Genomic DNA, 18639 nt, shown 5'->3' on the forward strand with positions numbered 1-18639 from the left:
TAGTTGTTTTAAAAATGTTGGAAAGGTATTTACTTGAGTTTTATGAGCACCTACTACTCTCCCCTGCCGTTCCCCCAGGACTCTGCTTCAGCACTACATGCAGTGCACATTCTGATAGTTTGATCTCATCATATTTTCCCCAGTTTCATTAAGGTATAATAGACAAACAAAAATTGTTTATATTTAATATATACAGTGTCATGATTTGATAACTTATTTCACTTTGGGAAATGATTACAACACAATCAAGTTAATTCCCACAGCAATCACCTCACATAGTTATTTTGTGTGTGTGTGTGTGTGTGTGTGTGTGTGTGTGTGTGTGTGTACAGTCCCATCGTATTTTGAGTATTTCTCCTGAAAGACTTTCAAAAAAGGGCTTGTTTTGTAGACTATTGTCCTTATAGTACATCTCATCCCCATTCAATGTCCACTTTCCACTTTAACTCACCATACCTTTTTATTAGTGTCTCCTTGGTGCCAAGTATCGGTGTCTCAGACTCTGGTCTTCATGTTTGACTATACTTGGTTCTCCTAACATTATTCCAGGACTTTACTCATCCCAAACTCTGTTTTATTTCTGTATCTGCTACTAGTAAATTATGCAGGTAGTGTAACCTAAAATGAATGAAAATGTTAGCTATAGAAACAATAAAAATATTTAGAAAGAGCAATGCAAGTATAAGGTATTAATGTGGCATTTCAAACTTATTGGAAATCTACCTACCTGATCTGAACACATCTCAAAAGAAAAAAAGAATGAACTAATATGTAAATGAATACTTTGTTTGAAATGTTTGGTTATCTATGTAATTCTGGTTTGACTCAGGGATAGAGGGCATTGAATGTTTCCCTGAGATATACATTTATGACTCTCAGAGGTTCTAAAGTGCTGAGTTAATATACCTCAGTCTGGCTCTAGATGACTCAGGCTAATTACAAGTCAAAATCAATCTGGTGCATTCTCTATAAATAGAAGCATTTACCACAGCATCCTATTATCATCTTGGACTTCAGACTCTATAATTTGTGCCACTTCCAGAATGTTGCTGTTTTCAAGATTTTTTTTTTCATAAACTTGGTTCGATTTCTGGCTTTAAATTAGGCAAGGAAAAATTATTAGGCAGTGTTTCTTTAAATACAATTCTTACAGCCTCAGTTGTGCCTACAAAGTAGATCTCTTTTAATACGTGTTCATTCCTATAATATTGAAAGCTTTCATTGATCCTAATAATGGTCTCTACATACTGGCTTAGAAGAAAGCTAAGAACATCAGATCAAATAGATGGGATGGCTATGGGAAGATACTTGTATTTTTCAGCTGAATGGGACTTTCTTTTACCTGTTTTATTATTGAGGCATTTTCTCTCATCCATTAGGTACCAAATGCAAGAATTATATGATTGCATAAAATATTTCTTGAAGAAAACTGAAGAGCCAAAAATAATGTGTCCCTCAATCTAATATAATCAGGCCCTCTCTATTACTTTGTCACAGTCCCTTGTAAACTCTAGGACAGATGTTTTTAAAAGAGTTTTGGCAAGGCTTCCACTGAGACTGAAGTCTTCAATTGCTGAATTCATGAACAACACAGCAGGTAACTGTATTAAGCAATTTTACTAAGTAACAAATTAGGTTCCAGAAGCCAGGGCTTATGAGAAAAACACTTCTCTCTCACTTTCTCTCCTTGTAGTTCACTGAAAAGCAACCAAAGACCTAGTTGGTCTAATTTTTATAATATTGTGTTTTGTCCTGGGTTAACCATCTGGTTCCTGACTTCATTAGGTTAGAATTTTTGAATGCAGATTGCATCCCATCTTTGATTGCTTTTAGTGTCTTCCTTCAGTATTTATTTTGGATAAAGTCATAAAATGTCTCCATTTTTTTCTCAGTACTAAAAATTACCTTCATATTTTTTCTGCTTAGCTTCAATAATAATATTCTCATTTCTTTAAATAATTAATGGCCAGTAAAAACTTTATATTAATTGACTTTTTTATTTTTGTGTAGTATTCTATAAAAGTAAAATAATAAAATTTAGATTCACCTTTTTATCTCAAGCAACCTGCAATTATAACCCCAGCTGACATTTTTAAAACTAACTCATTGATTTTTATAATTTTTGAGAATTATATTTTATGCAAACTTTAAGTAAGTCTTTTCAATTTATTTCCCTTAGAAACTCTGCTGTCCTCAATGCTGGTGTTTGTATCTAAAAGCACATCATTGGCTCTTTGTCTTCTGACAAATAGAAAACGAGACAAAAGTTGTCAGAAAAGTTGTATACACTAACTTATAAGTACCATGATGATGTTGCTGTTTGTTTTGCTTCAAACTTAACTTAGAGAATTCCTCACATTTTATTTTCTCTTCCAAAACAAAAACAAAAACAAAAACAAAAACAAAAACATTTTAAGGAACATGACTGCTGTTCTTAGCCACGGTCTTTACTTTTTCCAGAATTTTGTTCTTGACTTTATACAAATCTGTAAATAATTAATAAAAGAAAATTTAATAGGTGGATACATCATACATAATCTCTAGCTCTGAAATCTCATTGCTAATTATTATGGAAAACTACTACCACCATAGCCCAAGAGAACACCTTTCTAGAAAAATATTCTTCATAGCTTGCTTTTTTTTCAATGTTTTGGGTTTTGATTTTTATTAGGTTCATTAACTATTGAGGAAATGCTTCTTAGTCAGCACAGTGTTAAGGATTTAAAAAGGAAGATAGAAAAATGTTAGAAAGAGAGAAAGAGAAAAAAATGAGGTGTGTGTGTGATATTTATTATTGATATTGACATTGACATTGACAGTGACTGTATGAAGGAATTTATCAAAGCAACTGTGATATATTTCCATGATTCTAGAGTTACTGATTTTTGTTACCCTATATAAACCTAGTCAAAAGCTTTTAAAGCCAGATTACAAAGGTGAAAGGGAACAAAAATTGAGATAGTATAAAAATGTTGAGAACTTTGTTAATTCATAAACTACATCTCTGTATTTGTGTATGTCTGTGCTTGTGTAAGTATAAATCCACACACAGAAACACAGAGAGTGGGAAATAAATTATGGCATACTAGTACACATTTTCAGCATCTGGGCTGATTCTCTCCCCCTGGTTCATAGCTCAAAGCTACCATATACTTCCTATCCTCACAATCTAACAGCATGGTCTAATCGATCAGCATGTGCCTAAAAATAAAATAGATAATAGTGAATTAAAATATTCATCTATTACAGGAAAATCTCTAGATCTGGGGCAAAAAATCTGACTAATATTTCCATAATTGCAAGTCACTGTCTTTTTTATCCAGATTTCAACTGTAATACAATGTAAATATTCATGAATGGAAGTCTAGGCATCCTTGAGAAAGGATGTTACAATATTGACATTAGTCTGCATTATAACTACTCTTCCAATCCTTCCCCAACAAATATCTAGGATATTTCTGTATGAGCAAAGAAAACACGTAATTATTTTAGGTATTGCTAGATACTGTCTGTAACTTAAACTTAGTTTTCATGGACCCAAAATGACACTGGGGTCTACCAGTAAAAATGGAGATTCTCATTGGACAAATATTGCATATTGTCCTAAATTCAAAGGTCAGTAGATGCATTGGTTTGACATTACATAACTACTTGCTTATTCCTGAATGGAAGACAGACATGATAATCAACAAGCAGGGCTTGTTGTTTTGAGAGTTACTATGATAAGGACACTCAAAAGCCCCTAGAACTCTTTTTTTTTTTTTTTACTAAGGTTGCAAATCAAATAAATAGCATAGAAGTGGTAATTCCCATCACATGTCTAATTGATTTGCTTTTGGGGTTCTGGGGTAGGCAGACAAATCTTGAAGAACTACTAAGGATTACCTAAATTTAATCAAAGTACAGATGACTTTCTAGACGGTATATATTTTTACTTGAATACAACTTCACAACCTCTGGCAACTGGGACAAAGCAACTCCATGACCTACACATTTTTCTCCAAACCCAGGAATCTCAGCCACCACACTACTGAAATTTTGGGCTAAATGATTCTTTTATTGTGTGAGGCTATTCTCTGCCTTTTGGGATGTTAACAGTATTCTTGGCCTCTAGCATTAGATGCCAGTAGCATCCCTTCCAGTTTTGACAAAAAATGTCTCCAGACCTTGCCAAATGTCCCCTTAGATGAAAAATTACCTCCATCGAGAGCCAAGACTCCATATCAATTTTCAAATACCACCAGCAGTATATTTTGCCTTATAACAACCATGAATAGTGGTTAATTTTATGTGTTAACTTGATTGGTCCACAGAGTGCCCAGGTATTTGGCCACATGTTAGCTTGTGTGATTCAGAAATTATTTTTTGACACTATTAACATTTGAATAGATAAACTGAGTAAAGCAGATCATCCTTCCTAATCTGTCTGTCATCCAATCAGTTGAAGGCCTAAAAAGAACAAAAAGGCTGACTCACCAACAACTAAGGGGAAACTCTCCTGCCTAACTACTTTGAGTTGGAACATTAGTCTTTTCTGGCTTTCAGACTTAAACTGAAGCATCTGCTCTCTGGTTTCTGAGCTTTCTGGCTTTCAGACTGGAATTTACACAATAGGCTTTCCTGGTTCTCAGGCCTTTGAATTGAGACAGGAAGTGTACTTTGGCTCTTTTGGATCTTCAACTGGCCCATTGCAAATCTCCAAATCTTGAGATGTTTCGGTCTCCACAATCATATGAGACAATTTGATGAGTACAGGCTCATGGAATTCAAAGGTATTACCATCTACCCACAAAACTGTAAGTCACTTGTGAAAAACAATATAGTAGCCTATTGAAGACTCAGTTATGTTTCCAACTGAGAGAGAGCATACTTAAATATAATGGTTTATTTATTGTAGGCATGATTTATGCTTTCAGCTAGTGACCATTATTGCTGTTTTATGAAAGGAAATGTAAAAAGGAGTGGCAATGGAATACATGATCTGGTAGAACAGTTAAACAATTATGGCTATGCTGATAGCAAAATTTTAAGAACAAAAGCTCATTTTTTTAGAAAAATGAAAAGCAGTACATGAAAGGAAATGTCATAGTAAACTGCTTAGCTCTGCAGTGAACAAGATTTTTAGAAATTGTGAAAAGTGTAAATGCTGAGAGTTCATTGAAATAAATAAATAAACTGGGAGGATGAGGGAAGACAGTGGGAAATAAAAAAAGCTAAATCCTCTATAAAGAAGTTAATATAATCATTCTAAAATTGATAAACCATGAAATAACAATGTAAACATATTATTTAGAAATGAATGGTGATACCATCTTAAAAGCAGAACTGGAGGGTAAAAAGAGAAAGGTAGGAATTTTTGTATTGTAATTGTTATTTGATTTAACTATATGTTTGTTCCTTTGCTCAAAATATTATGAATTTTAATAGTCTGTGTGCTACAGTCACCATGAGGAATTGGTCTTTTTCTTTATCCTCTTTCAGTTGATATTTACTGCTAATTGAGCTTATTGTAGACTCCTTATCTTGCAGTACTACAAATTCACAACAGGCTAACCAGCTTGACATGTCATTGGGTACCAGAAATGGATTGGGACTAAATACACAGAGGGTCTCTCAACTCAATTCTTATTCAGGTGAACCTCAAAAAAGCCACATCAGAAATCACTAATTAATATTTATTAGAAAATTCTGGTCATCAAATACAGTTCGATATTTAAGAGTAATGAAATCATGCTATTTTCTCTACTGTCATTATCTTTCCTCTTGACTCAAGGGTCAATAAAACTACTTTGTTCCCTTCAAAACAGAAATTACAAATCAAAAGCGCACACCTGAAAATTAGTGGCAGTGAACATATGTGGAGGTCAGGGTAGAGGGCACGTTGAGTTCAAATAGTCTAAAAGTCCTATTATATATAATTGATTCTTTTTAACTACCTCTAGAAATTTATCAGTGCTGTGTGGTTTAGATCAGTCTTTCATCATTCTCACTGAGATCATGTTATAACTGCAATATTGGCCTCAATGCCTCCTATAAGTCTTCCATATTACTTCCAGAGAGATTTTTTGAAAAGACAAATGACATAATACATAATCCTTATTTGAAAACCTATAATCTTTCATATTGCTTTAATGATATTGTATAATTTATTAACCTGGAAAAATAAATCTGACTTATTTTATCTTTCTATCTACCTTATCTTTTACCATTTTCCCACTTATATCCAATACTACAGTTTGAATATTTTTTTCTTTTGTAGTTAGTATTTTGACAGAGGCATTTTTTTTAGGAGAACTTTTATTTAAACATTTAATGTTTAATATTATTTTGCTTTTAAGTCTCTTGAGTTAGCTCCTAGTTCCTATTTCATCAGTTTTCCAGAGTCGAAAGAAACTTGGATGATTAAGATAACAATTTTAAATACAAAATAACTTTGGATATCCTTTGTTTTTAACTCTTTTCTTTATATCATAATATGTATAGTTAAGTTTCTCCATGCCAAATTCTTCCCTTCATGACAGATCACATGCTGACAGCCTCTCTGATATAGATATTTGCAATTAATTATCTACAGATGTCTCTCTTCATATTTAATATCATCATCACTTTTCACCTTTATAATTGTGTGGCCATAGATTATTCTTGATTCTTTTTTATTTCCTGCTCCATGCCTATTACTCCAGCTTCATCTTTAATCTTACACTTTATTTTCTAGCTATACTACATTGTTTTTGCCTACGTTGTTTCTCTGCTTAATATGCTCAATATTCTTTATATTCCACTTGGTTATCAATTGTTCACCCTTCAGCACCCCTCTCCTCTCTGACTGCTTGTGATTTAGTTGGGGATCTTTTTAATATGTTAAATCAGTGGATAATAATAGGGGAAGATATTATAGCAATATAATATTATTTTCTAATATTTGCTTTGCTTATTGAGAGTCCTGGTTCTCACTAGAATGTAAGCTCTTAGAGGACAAGACACTAAATGAATGTCTGAATTTGGCTAAAAAATTATGTTTATTAATTTATTCAGCAACCAGAAAATACACATACAGGCCTCTTTTGATTATTTCTGAAGCTTCAGGGAGGTTTTCAGGAGCTTAGGGTATAAATTTGAAGTCTATTTTAAAGAAAATCATCCTCTAAGAGTCCTTTAAGCATACAAATTCTTTTGCAAGTTCTGCAGAGAAAAGGATAGGAAAGACATAAAATTACATTAGTTTATGTCCACTATATTAAGATTCAAAGACAAAGCTCATATGCAGTTCTGCCTTACACAAAGTTATATATTTGGTTATCTATTACCTCTTAACTTTTTCTTTTTAGAATCTCTTGCAGTAATACAATAACAAAGTATTAGTGCATACTATAGACCTGGCTGTCTCCTAAATATCTAAAATACAATATTTTATTTACATCTCACAAATGGCTCTGTGAAATAGGTGCTATAAATAATTGTTTTAGAGATGGGAAAACAAAGATTTTTTTTTTTAAGTCACCTGATCCCGAATGATACAGCTAGGATTTGGCCCATTCAGTTGACTCCAGAGCAATTTGCTTAATTTTTAAGTTACACTTCCTTTTACCTGTTACTTGCAAATCAAAACAGCCTAATGCTGGACCCTTTGGCTTACAAATATTTCCAAAAGTACTATATCATAATTATCAACTATGATGATCACATAAAATAAATTATAAGTTTTATCAGAGGATACAGAATAGAGGAAATATGACAATAAGGCTCATCCCACTGTGTGAGTGCCAGGTTCACAGGCAAATGCCCCTTTTATCCAGATGTGCACTCTCCTTCCCAGGCTGAATTGGGCCAGCCCATGTCTTTAGGTTCAGTTCAAATAAATCAACTTCTGGGGAAAGATAGTTTGTCTTGGCATTTCCTAGGAAATCCTTTTACAAACTAGATCAGCAGACCATTTTCAGAATAAAGGAATGAATGGATGAATGAGCAGCATTTTTATTTTTGGTCTGCTTTAAATTTTCTATTAACACATATAGCTTCACTTCCTATAACTTTTCCTGCTGTTCCCTAAAAATGAAATGCTACTTTGCCTAGAAGACCATCGCTGAGATAAAAAAAAATAAAATAAAAACTATTGCATGATTTTAGATAATAATTTAAAATGTTTTGCTGGGATAATTTTCGAAAGAACACATTTCTTCTCAATTATTTACTAGTGAATATGTCATTTTATTATTTTAGGAAAATTGTTATTAACTGATTAAGAAGTTTTATATTCCCAACTTACTTTTAAATAAAACTACTACACTATTGAAATTGTTCCAGTTTCAAATTAGAATAAAACTATAAGTATATAAATATTTGTTATTTTTAAAAATCTGTTCTATCTCTTCACTTCGAATGTCTCTTTTTCTTTGTTTTACCTTACTTGACATCACTTTGTCCCAGAAATTATGTTATTTAACAATACACAGACTGATTTAATGGTTTTGAAATGGGAAGTTTTATAGCAGGAGTAAAAAAATGACTTAAAATTTATTACGATCAGCAGATTATAACAGGGAAAGAGATTACATACTTTAATTGCTGGGCTGACCACCACAAATCACCTGACACTAAACGCTGGATTTTTTAGTCTTTGTCTAGAGCATAAAGAAATGAGGGCTTTGGGGACTTTACAAAAAAGGATTCCGTGGGAGCCATGACAGTAACGTTAACTGGTACATAATGGGAACACTCTTAGGGTTTAATCGGAATGCCCAAACACCTAAAAACGTCAGCCAGGACTGTCCTGGATAAGCCCCCATCTGCAACGACCAATAAACATAAGGATCCCATCTCATAAGGTTCCTATAAAATGAACTCCTTAGACAAGGATGCTCGAGGCTGACCCGATAGCATCATTAACGAGTTCTCTAAGAGCTGAAAACTTTGACCTATTGATCCGCTCTAGTCTCTGGCTTGGGACTGACAAGCAGCTCTCTGCGCCACCAGTGAATAGAGCTCACTTTGAAGACTCTAAGGACCTTAATCCCGTCTCTCTGTCACGTAAGACTGTACTTCCTCTCTCTGTGTGGTGTGTGTTAACCTGTGTGGGTACCTGATTGGTTTATGTGAGAAGGCTCCACTCAACAAACATGGTATTATGGAAAGACACAAATGAGTGTGTGGGTGTTACTTTGGTAGCTGCTTTCTTTGCTCGCAAAAATTTGAAATCATTTTTTTAACTGTGGTGAAAAGTGAAAAATTGCAAAGAAAAACGTAAAAAATTAGAATTCATAAAATACCAAGAATTAAACTTCTAAGTCCTGGGGATATTCCCTTTTGAGATTACAAATGAACTATTGTGTTTAGTATTTTATTTGTAAATAGTTTTGTCTAACCTCTTTTGGCATCATTCAACTATTGACAATATATAAGAATGGATCATCATACTTATATTATTATTCAACTGTTATTAATCTTTCAATAAACACATTGAAAGATTAAGGTGTGTGTTTTGGCTCCTAAATTATGTTAATATTTTCTGAATATAAGAAGTGTCTAGGGGATTAAAGAAATTACTTGTTTTGTAGATATTAAAATTTTATGCATTGTATCATACTACTTTTTTAACTCTATGAAAAATGCCCTTTAAAAAATTCATAAGACTGAAATGACAAAGTTATTATGGAGGCCAATGGAAATATTCTGGTACTATATAGCCATTTGTTTAATTGTTTATAAGGCCACTAAAATTTTATTTAGAGCAGAGGTCATTGATTTTATAGTGTGGCCTGTTAACAATCAAGTGTTATCATTTGTAAATCTTGGGCTATATTTCACATTGGCAATGTACCATGCCTTTAGGCTGACAACATTGCTTTTAATAGTACTTATTAACACAACAAAGGTAGATGTAAGCTACTATCTCTCAGTAAAGTAGATTTTGTGTATAAAGTAATGATTATTAATTTTAGCAATGTCTCTTTTGTATACCCAAATTATAAATGACCTCTCATTTAGGGATTAATTATCTTATGCTTTGGCATTTTTGTATTTGTTTCTATTTTCCTGTTACTACTAAATGCTGATGGCTGCCTCTTTTGGTTCAATATTTTAGTAAGAATGTGACAGAGAACAGCCTATTATAAAGCTAAATGATATATTAGTATCCTGATGAGAATAAGTGGTATATTGGCTAAGGGCCAGAGAAAACAGGATTCTCTGTGATTTCTGCCATTTAGAACATATGAATTATAGTGAAACAGGGACATCTGGTGTAGAATAAGGATGCAAAACTTAGCACAGAAATAAGAAAGACTAAGGTACCTTAAAATTATATTTGGATACACTAAAGTTTTGTGCATATACTGCATGTAAGTTTTACTCCCCAAAATATTAAATTCGATTTCATGTATATATTCTGAAGTATTTGGGAATAAAGCATATAAAATACATAAAAATATAATTGAAGGATGGATAGATATATCATAAAGTAAACATCAAAATATAACAATTGTAGAAGAGATGGCAAGTGTATGATATATTCACTGTTTGCACGAAAGTTTTTGTAAAAATGTATCTGGGAAAAAATAAATATAAGAATTGCATTTAGGAATAAATTTAACTTCTGTTGAGAATACAAATAATTAGTCAGGAATACTAAAACTAGGTATAATTAATGTACATAGAAAATGTTTTTTTTAATTGTTTAGTACTTTTTCTTTTCCATATGAATGTAATGTTTTTCTCTTAGCTATTTCAATGTCTTCTGACATCACTTAGTAAACTAAGATTATGCTGCTAATTATGCATTTTTCTGCCATTAATTAATCCTCTGAATTTTCTGCATTAATAGAATAAATATAAAAGATAGATGAAAATGTACTTTTTTTGTCTCTAAATAAATATATGTATATATATATATTTAAATTTTAGAATCCTTTCAGATTTTAGAATTTACAGCAAATTTTTAAAATGACAAGTTATATAATGTTAAAGCAGTTTCTGGAATTACAAACATCTGGAACTTCAAAGAATGGTTTAATCTTTATTTCAAAGCATTTTAATAATGTAAGAAGCCTAACACTTTATTAATTTTTTTTGTAATTCTTAATTCTATTATTTTTCCCCAAATTTCCATAATTCAGAATAGACATGAGCAAAAGACTTTGGATACAGGTAGCTTTCTCTGAGTGATTAAGAATGTCAGCTTTGTGCTCAGCACACTTAAAATAATTTAACATTTTATATAATCTTTTAGTATCTTTAATATTTAGACCTCACCAAGGGAATCTAATGTTCAATTACTAAAGTAAGTGTTCCATTTACTACAACGTCCTTCGCAACCCTATAATCGTTGAGAGAGTAAACACAAACTAATAAAAGTTGCTAAATTTGATCTTTTTTTGTTAAGTGACATTCTGTTTAAGATTACTGGTCTTGTTCCATAATAGAGAATTTTTTGAAAATATCTCTTTTGATCCTGGTTTTCAAACAGAAAAGTACAATTATTAGTTTCAACAACTGAATATTGTATTTTGAAAATGTATAAAAATTAAAATTACTGTGCTTTTATTTACCACAGACATTTTCTACATGATATAATACATGATATAATATGAGGTTCCTCTCATTTATCTAACAACTGTTAATCATATAAAATATAAAATTATACAACTCTGAGTCTAAGTAGCTGCTTCAGAACTATATAGTATGTGCCCATTGAAAGTCATTAAATTTTCTGAATTCTCAAATTCCTCATTTAGTTAATAAATTTAATATAATTATTTATTTTGTCAGTTATAGATCAAATAACATGAAACTTATAAGCAAAGACATCAATGCATAGTGTTTGAGTGTGGACTCCAAACCACACTGCTGGATTTAAATATTAGCTTTACCACTTTCCATCTGTGGGACCTAGCAATTTACTTAATCTCTTTTCCCTCAATTTTTATAAATTAGGGATGAATATAATAGCACTTACCTCATAGAGCTGTTATAATGATTGAATTAATTAATATATGTAAAATTTCTTGATTAGTGCCTGGAAAATGAGCACTCCACACTTTTGTTTGCTAGCACATATAATATATTTATATATTATATAATTATACAAAATATGTCAATTTTAACTGAATTGCTTGGCACACAATACGTAGTCAGTATTTTATTATGTTTTTCTTGAGATTATATTTTGCAAACTTGGATATCTACCTCTTTATGTCTTTTTTTCTGAGAAAATTTTGGGAGTAAAAATGATACAAAGTCAAATTGAATTAACGTATTTTACACTATCTCTACACTACTTTGTCGAGAATGAAGCTCATTGGGGTACCAAGTAGTCTAATAGTAATATCTGAATATATGATGCTTATTGGATATGAATGGGGCATTTTTATAGTCAGTAATAAACAAAAGGTATCTCTGAGGAAAAATAAGGCTTAAAATGACAGGCGTATGAAGAGCAGGAACTAGCGGAGCAAAACATGCTGAGGGCTCTTCCTAGTGGAGAGACAGCACATACAAAGACAAGGGCTCTATGAATGTAGAGTCTATAGAGATTAGTCTGGTATTCAAAAATTTCATAAAAATATTTTTAAAAGATCTAAATAGACTGATAATATTGTCATATTGTAATGGAGACTAATATTGTTAGGATGAATATTTCTCCCAAATTATTATAAAATTCAGTGCAATTCCACTCAATAAATTAGGAAAAATTTAAAAGGATGTTGAAAAACTGATTCTAAAATTAATATGAGATAATGAAAGTCTATGAATTGATAAAACTATTTTGTAAAGATACAAGATGGGGCAGAAGTAGAGGAGGGACAACTACTCCACCAGATGTTTAAGAAATATTACAAATCTGTAGCAATTAAACTGTTCAATGTTGATGCAGCAGCAGTGAAGCTATGGGGACATAATAAAGCACAGAAAAGGGTAACCGTATTTTGAAATCTTGGTATAGGTAGGTCTGCAATGTTATATATCAAGGGAAAAGAACCAATAAAAAAATAAAATTAGCAATCTATTGCCAACCACAAGGAACGGGTGTCCATATTACTTTGAAAAATCAATAGAAAAAAATATATGGAAATATCATGATCACAAGATCAAGAAAGACTCTTAAACAAGATCTCGAAGCACAAAATTAAATTATATACATATGTGTATATAGACATATATATCTATATATATATAAATTGACTAAATCAAAATGATTTCTCATCACTGAAATATATTGACAAAATTAATTGAGAGATAATACTATGAGGCAGTTCATTGAAATATTGAAAAGGAATAATAATGCAAAAAAAGAACAAATAATATTTGGATAACTTAGCTTAAAACACTGAACCAGAAATGACAAAAATTTCAAAACTTACATAAATAACCTCCAAATATTAACTTATATGTTTATATATACACTTTATCACTGAGACATGAATTCAATAAATCTATGAGAGTGATCATCAACATCAGGAAGAGGAATAAAATTGGAGCAAGAGATTAAAGAACAAACATTAGAACAATAACGAACAAGATGATGATGATAATATCTAATGAAGGCAGTACAAGCAACTTAGTTCTATCTATTCTTCCTGCACTTGAAATTTCTCCAGACAGATGATGATAGATGATAGATAGATGATGATAATGATAGGTAGACAAATGATAAATGATAGATAGATAGATAGATAGATAGATAGATAGATAGATAGATAGATAGATAGATATAGATAGATAGATGTAGGTGTAGGTATAGACAGATGTCAGTACTTTGTATTTATATCTCAGTATCTCTATCTGCCTCTATTTAGTTATCATACATTCATAGCCCATCTATCTATCTTCTTGCTTAGCAACCTACATTTCTGTCACAGACTGTTTACTTATTTCTGAAATAGAAAGTTGACTTTGAATCACATGAAACTGTATAGAGAATAGAAAGAAAATCTACCACTAAGAAAAATTGATTATTTCCAAACATTCTAAATTAGAACAGAACAGATAAAATCTGTTAATGGGCTCAGAGAGAACTCTATGAATCTACCCACTTTCAAAATGAAGGCAATTGTTTCTGAGTAGAAAGGAAATGATCTCCTAAACAAATTTATATTAGTGAATATCAGCACAAATATCAAGCACAGAGCCATAGTTGCAATAATTTAAATGATATTTTAATGACAACATATTTTTAAAATATTTAATATTCATAAGATCATTTCTATATTAACAAAAATTTGAAACTATATTTTTCAGTATTTGAGACAGACTGGTATTGCCTAAACTTCAGCTTCTATCTTTTTTCATGTTTAAAGAAACAAAAGATATTAGATGGGTAAAAATAGTATATTAACTGAAAATTCTATAGGTAGTATGTTTACTTCATGGATTTTAAATGACAAAATTGTGTACAATTTTATAGAACAAAATCTAATTAGCACTGATTTTCAAATATTTTGAATAAAATGACAGTTGACATTTTTATTCTTAGCCTCTCCTCCAAATCCTAATTCTTAATTTAAAAAATAGAAAAAAAAACTATATAGGATTATATAGACTTAAATTAACTTTTTGACAAATGGAATATATAACAACTCACCATGATTCTGAGAATCAATCAATGATGAACAAATAAAGGTTATGATGTATACAAAAAAAAAAAAAAAAATGGCCAGGTACAGTTAAAGTTATTATTGTGACTTCAATCTCAAGGCAAATTTAAAAAAATCTGAGATAGAACTATTTAATAAAATAGTGAAGGAGAGTCACAAGGAAGTAAAAATATAAAATTCAGTAAAATATTTTAGAATATATTCATTAAAATAAATATAATTTCAATAATATCTAAGAAAACTAAGGCTAAAAATATATCCCACAATGAACTCAAACATTTAAAACTAATGTTTGAAAGAAAAAAAGTAATTATGGAAATCTATATGCTATTAAAATAGTTTCTTTCCTTGGTACAACAGAATATCCACTTTAAATCATTTTTTAAAATACTTTTTATATTTGCATAAAATATTTCAATGAATATACAATAAATTGGAAACTATAATTATTACTGAGGTGAAAATCTGAGAAACAGGGGTGGAAGGAGGGGGAAGAGACTTACATTTTTATTTCCTTTTTTAATCTCTTGAAGTTACACAGTATTTGTCACTACCTTCTCACTCCAAGTAAATAATATAACTTAAACCAAAAAGGTAAAATAAAGCAACCTTAAAACTCCATAATTAGTATATAGAGAGAAATTATGTAAGCTTTTATGTTATTGATGTATAAAATTCTTTTTAGTATAAAAGAAATCTACTTATTTTTTAAAAACTTTATTTTTTATGTTTATTATCTTTTTTGAAACTAATTTTTCTTTTTTTAATTATATATTATTTTTTAGTTATAGTTAGCATACAATATTAATTTCAGATATACAACATAGTGATTAGACATTTGTATAACTTACAGAGTGATCACCCCAATAAATCCAGTACCCATTGACATCATGCATAGCTATTTAATATTATTGACTGTATTCTTATGCTATAGTTTACATCCCCATGATTATTTTATAACCATCAATTTGTACTTTTTAATCCCTTCCCCTTTTTCACTCACCTCCAGAAACTCTATTTCATCTGGCAATCATGAAAATGTTCTCTGTATCTATGAGTTGGTTTCTGTTTTGTTTGTTTTTGTTCTTTAGATTCCACATGCAAGTGAAATTATATTGCATTCATTTTTTTTTTCTGTCTGACTTTTCCACTCAGCACAATATCTTCTAGGTCCATCCATGTTGTTGCAATGGCAAGATTTCATTCTTCTTTTTATGACCGAGAAACAAAGTTCTTTTAAATCATTGCATTCTCATCTCAAACTGCCAAGACTAGAAGCATTAAAATAAATGTCAGTCTGTAATAATGGAAAACTTCTCTAAACTGCAAAGGAAATAGATATACAACCCAGGAAGTGGAGAAAGATGAACCCATGGAGGCTCCACCAAGACACATCGTAATTAGAATGCCAAAAGTTAAAGACAAAGAGGTAATCTTAAAAGCAGCAAAAGAAAAGATATTAGTTACCTATGAGGGAGTTCCCATAAGATTGTCAGCTAATTTTTCAACAGAACTTTGCAGGACAGAAGGATTGACTAAAAATTCACAGTGATGAAAAGCAGGGAACTACAACCAAGATTACTCTACTCAGCATGGCTATCATTTAGAATCAAAGGACAGATAAAGAGCTTTCCAGACAAGAAAAAGCTAAAGGAGCTGATCACCACTAAACCAGTATTGCAAGAAATGTTAAAATGACTTTAAAAATAAGAAGGAAAAAATAAATTAAAAATATGAATTATAAAATGGCAATAACTACATATCTATCAACAATTACTTTAAATGTAAATGGATTAAATGCTCCGATCAAAAGACAGTGGCTAAATGGGTAAGAAAGCAAGACACTTACATATGTTGCCTGTAAGATACCCACTTCAGATCAAAAGGCACATGCAGCCTTAATGTAAAAGGATGGAAAGAGATATTTTATGAAAATGGAAACAAACAAACAAACAAAATGCTGAGGTAGCAATATGTATACTAGACAAAATAGACTTTAAAACAAAGGCTATAATAAGAGACAAAGAAGGACCCAATAATCCCACTTCTGGGTCTTTATCCATAAAATAAAGAATGAAATCTTAACATCTGCAATGACATGAACGGACCTAAGGGGTACTATGCTGAATGGAAAAAGTCAGACAGAAAGAAGTGAATACAATATAATTTCACTTGCATGTGGAATCTAAAGAACAAAAATAAACAAACAAAACAGAAACCAACTCATAGATACAGAGAACATTTTCATGATTGCCAGATGAAATGGGTTTTCAGGGGATGGGTGAAAAAGGGGAAGGGATTAAGAAGCACAAATCGGTGGTTACAAAATTGTCATAGGGATGTAAATTATAGCATAGGAAATATAGTTAATAACATTATAATACTATATATGGTGTCAGATGGGTACTAGATTTATCAGGGTCATCATTTTGTAAATTATATAGATGTCTAATTGCTATGCAGTATACCTGAAACTGTTAAATTTAATTAAAAAACAATTATTAAAAATAAAATAAAAAATAAAGATAAAATAAATCTCAGCCAGTTGAAGGTATTTATTTTCAAAATGATAACATATTATTGCACTAAATTAAATTCTTAAATTTAAAACTAACATATCACTCATAAGTAAATACTGTATGTGCCTGTGAGTCTGAGATTAAAGGTACTCTATGAGTTTGGGCCTGTGCAAAAAGCAGTTATCCTATGTACAAAATGAAAATGTAAACTCTAAGAGCAGAGAGGCAAAATCAGACTTGTGACATTTAAGAGAGTCAAAAGCAACATATTTGGTAATTTTTCTTCTTTAGTATAGCAAGAGCATAAAAGAGGTGTTTTTCCCCTCTCCCTCAAATCTTTTAAGTTGGATAATACAAAATACATTTAAAAAAGAAATACTAGATAGGTGATTCGTAATGTATATGGAGAGATTGTTTTGTTCATGGATAATCTACCCAGGCAATAATAATAGCACTATAATTCTCAGTAAGGTGTCTGTGTCCGTGCCACCCTGAACAAGCCCGATCCCTTCTAATCTTGGAAGCTAAGCAGGGTTGGATCTGGTTAGTACTTGGATGGGAGACCACTGAGGAAGAACAGATGCTGTAGGTGTAAAAAAAAATAAAATAAAAAATAAGGGATCGTAAGCCGACAAGGTCTTTGCACTCTGTGAGTTCAACCAAGGGTTACCTCGCCTAAAAAAAAATAAAAATAAATAATAAATCTCGGTAAAGTCATTTTTGCTATATGGTGTTTTCTTTATAAATTATCAAATTAATTGGTAAAATAACCTTAGGATAAATATTACTTGTTTAACCTCATAATAGTGTTATAATAACTTTTATTTTCAAATGGAACATTAGAAAATTTACAACATTATTTAAGAATTACAATGTAAAATTCAAACAGTTTTTAGAAATTTCAATAAGAAAGTTAGAATTCCAGTAGCAAAGCAAGCCTGTATGTATAAGGGTAGAACACGTGGGTAAATGCTGAGGCTTCTTGAGAATTGTATGGCTTAGAGTATACTTTTTATTGCATAACAGATTCTAATGTTTCTAGCTGCATCTGAACTCTAGTTTCTAGGCAACTTGAAGGAGAAACTCATTCTATTTATATTTTCATCTTTTTAACTCAAGTTTTTAATTTCATGCAAATAAGCCGATGACCGGTTCTTGTAAAACTCAGTTCCTATTGTGATCTTTTGTGCTAATATAGAAGCCTTGTATTTCAGTATTTATGGAACCTAAGGTTTTCCTGAGTTCTAAAAGCAGTTTATTAAGAACGATTTATTTTAAATAAAATTCAAATATGCCTACATATTTATAACAATTCCAATTAACTTTAGGAATTCTCCAGTAGTTTCCAAATGCTTCAACAAATATTTGTTTTTCTTGGCTTTTCAAAGACCTAGGAACTTGGAAATGCTCATTTACTAACTACCATGAAATGTACTGCCAGGGTTTCAGCTACACTGAATGCCTTTTAAGAATTTTGCCAGGTCTACAAATATTTACCTCTGTGTGTCAGTGGTAAGCTCATTCCGCAGACT

The 18639-nt window shown here is 31.1% G+C and overlaps 1 pseudogene; it reads left to right on the forward strand.

The window, feature by feature from the left end:
• Positions 1-17580: 17580 nt before the first annotated feature.
• Positions 17581-17699, forward strand: LOC120615289 (uncharacterized; annotated as a pseudogene).
• The last annotated feature ends 940 nt before the right edge of the window (positions 17700-18639 follow it).

Source organism: Pteropus medius, unplaced genomic scaffold (genome assembly GCF_902729225.1).
Source record: "Pteropus medius unplaced genomic scaffold, Ma_sr-lr_union100, whole genome shotgun sequence".
Classification (NCBI taxonomy): domain Eukaryota; kingdom Metazoa; phylum Chordata; class Mammalia; order Chiroptera; family Pteropodidae; genus Pteropus; species Pteropus medius.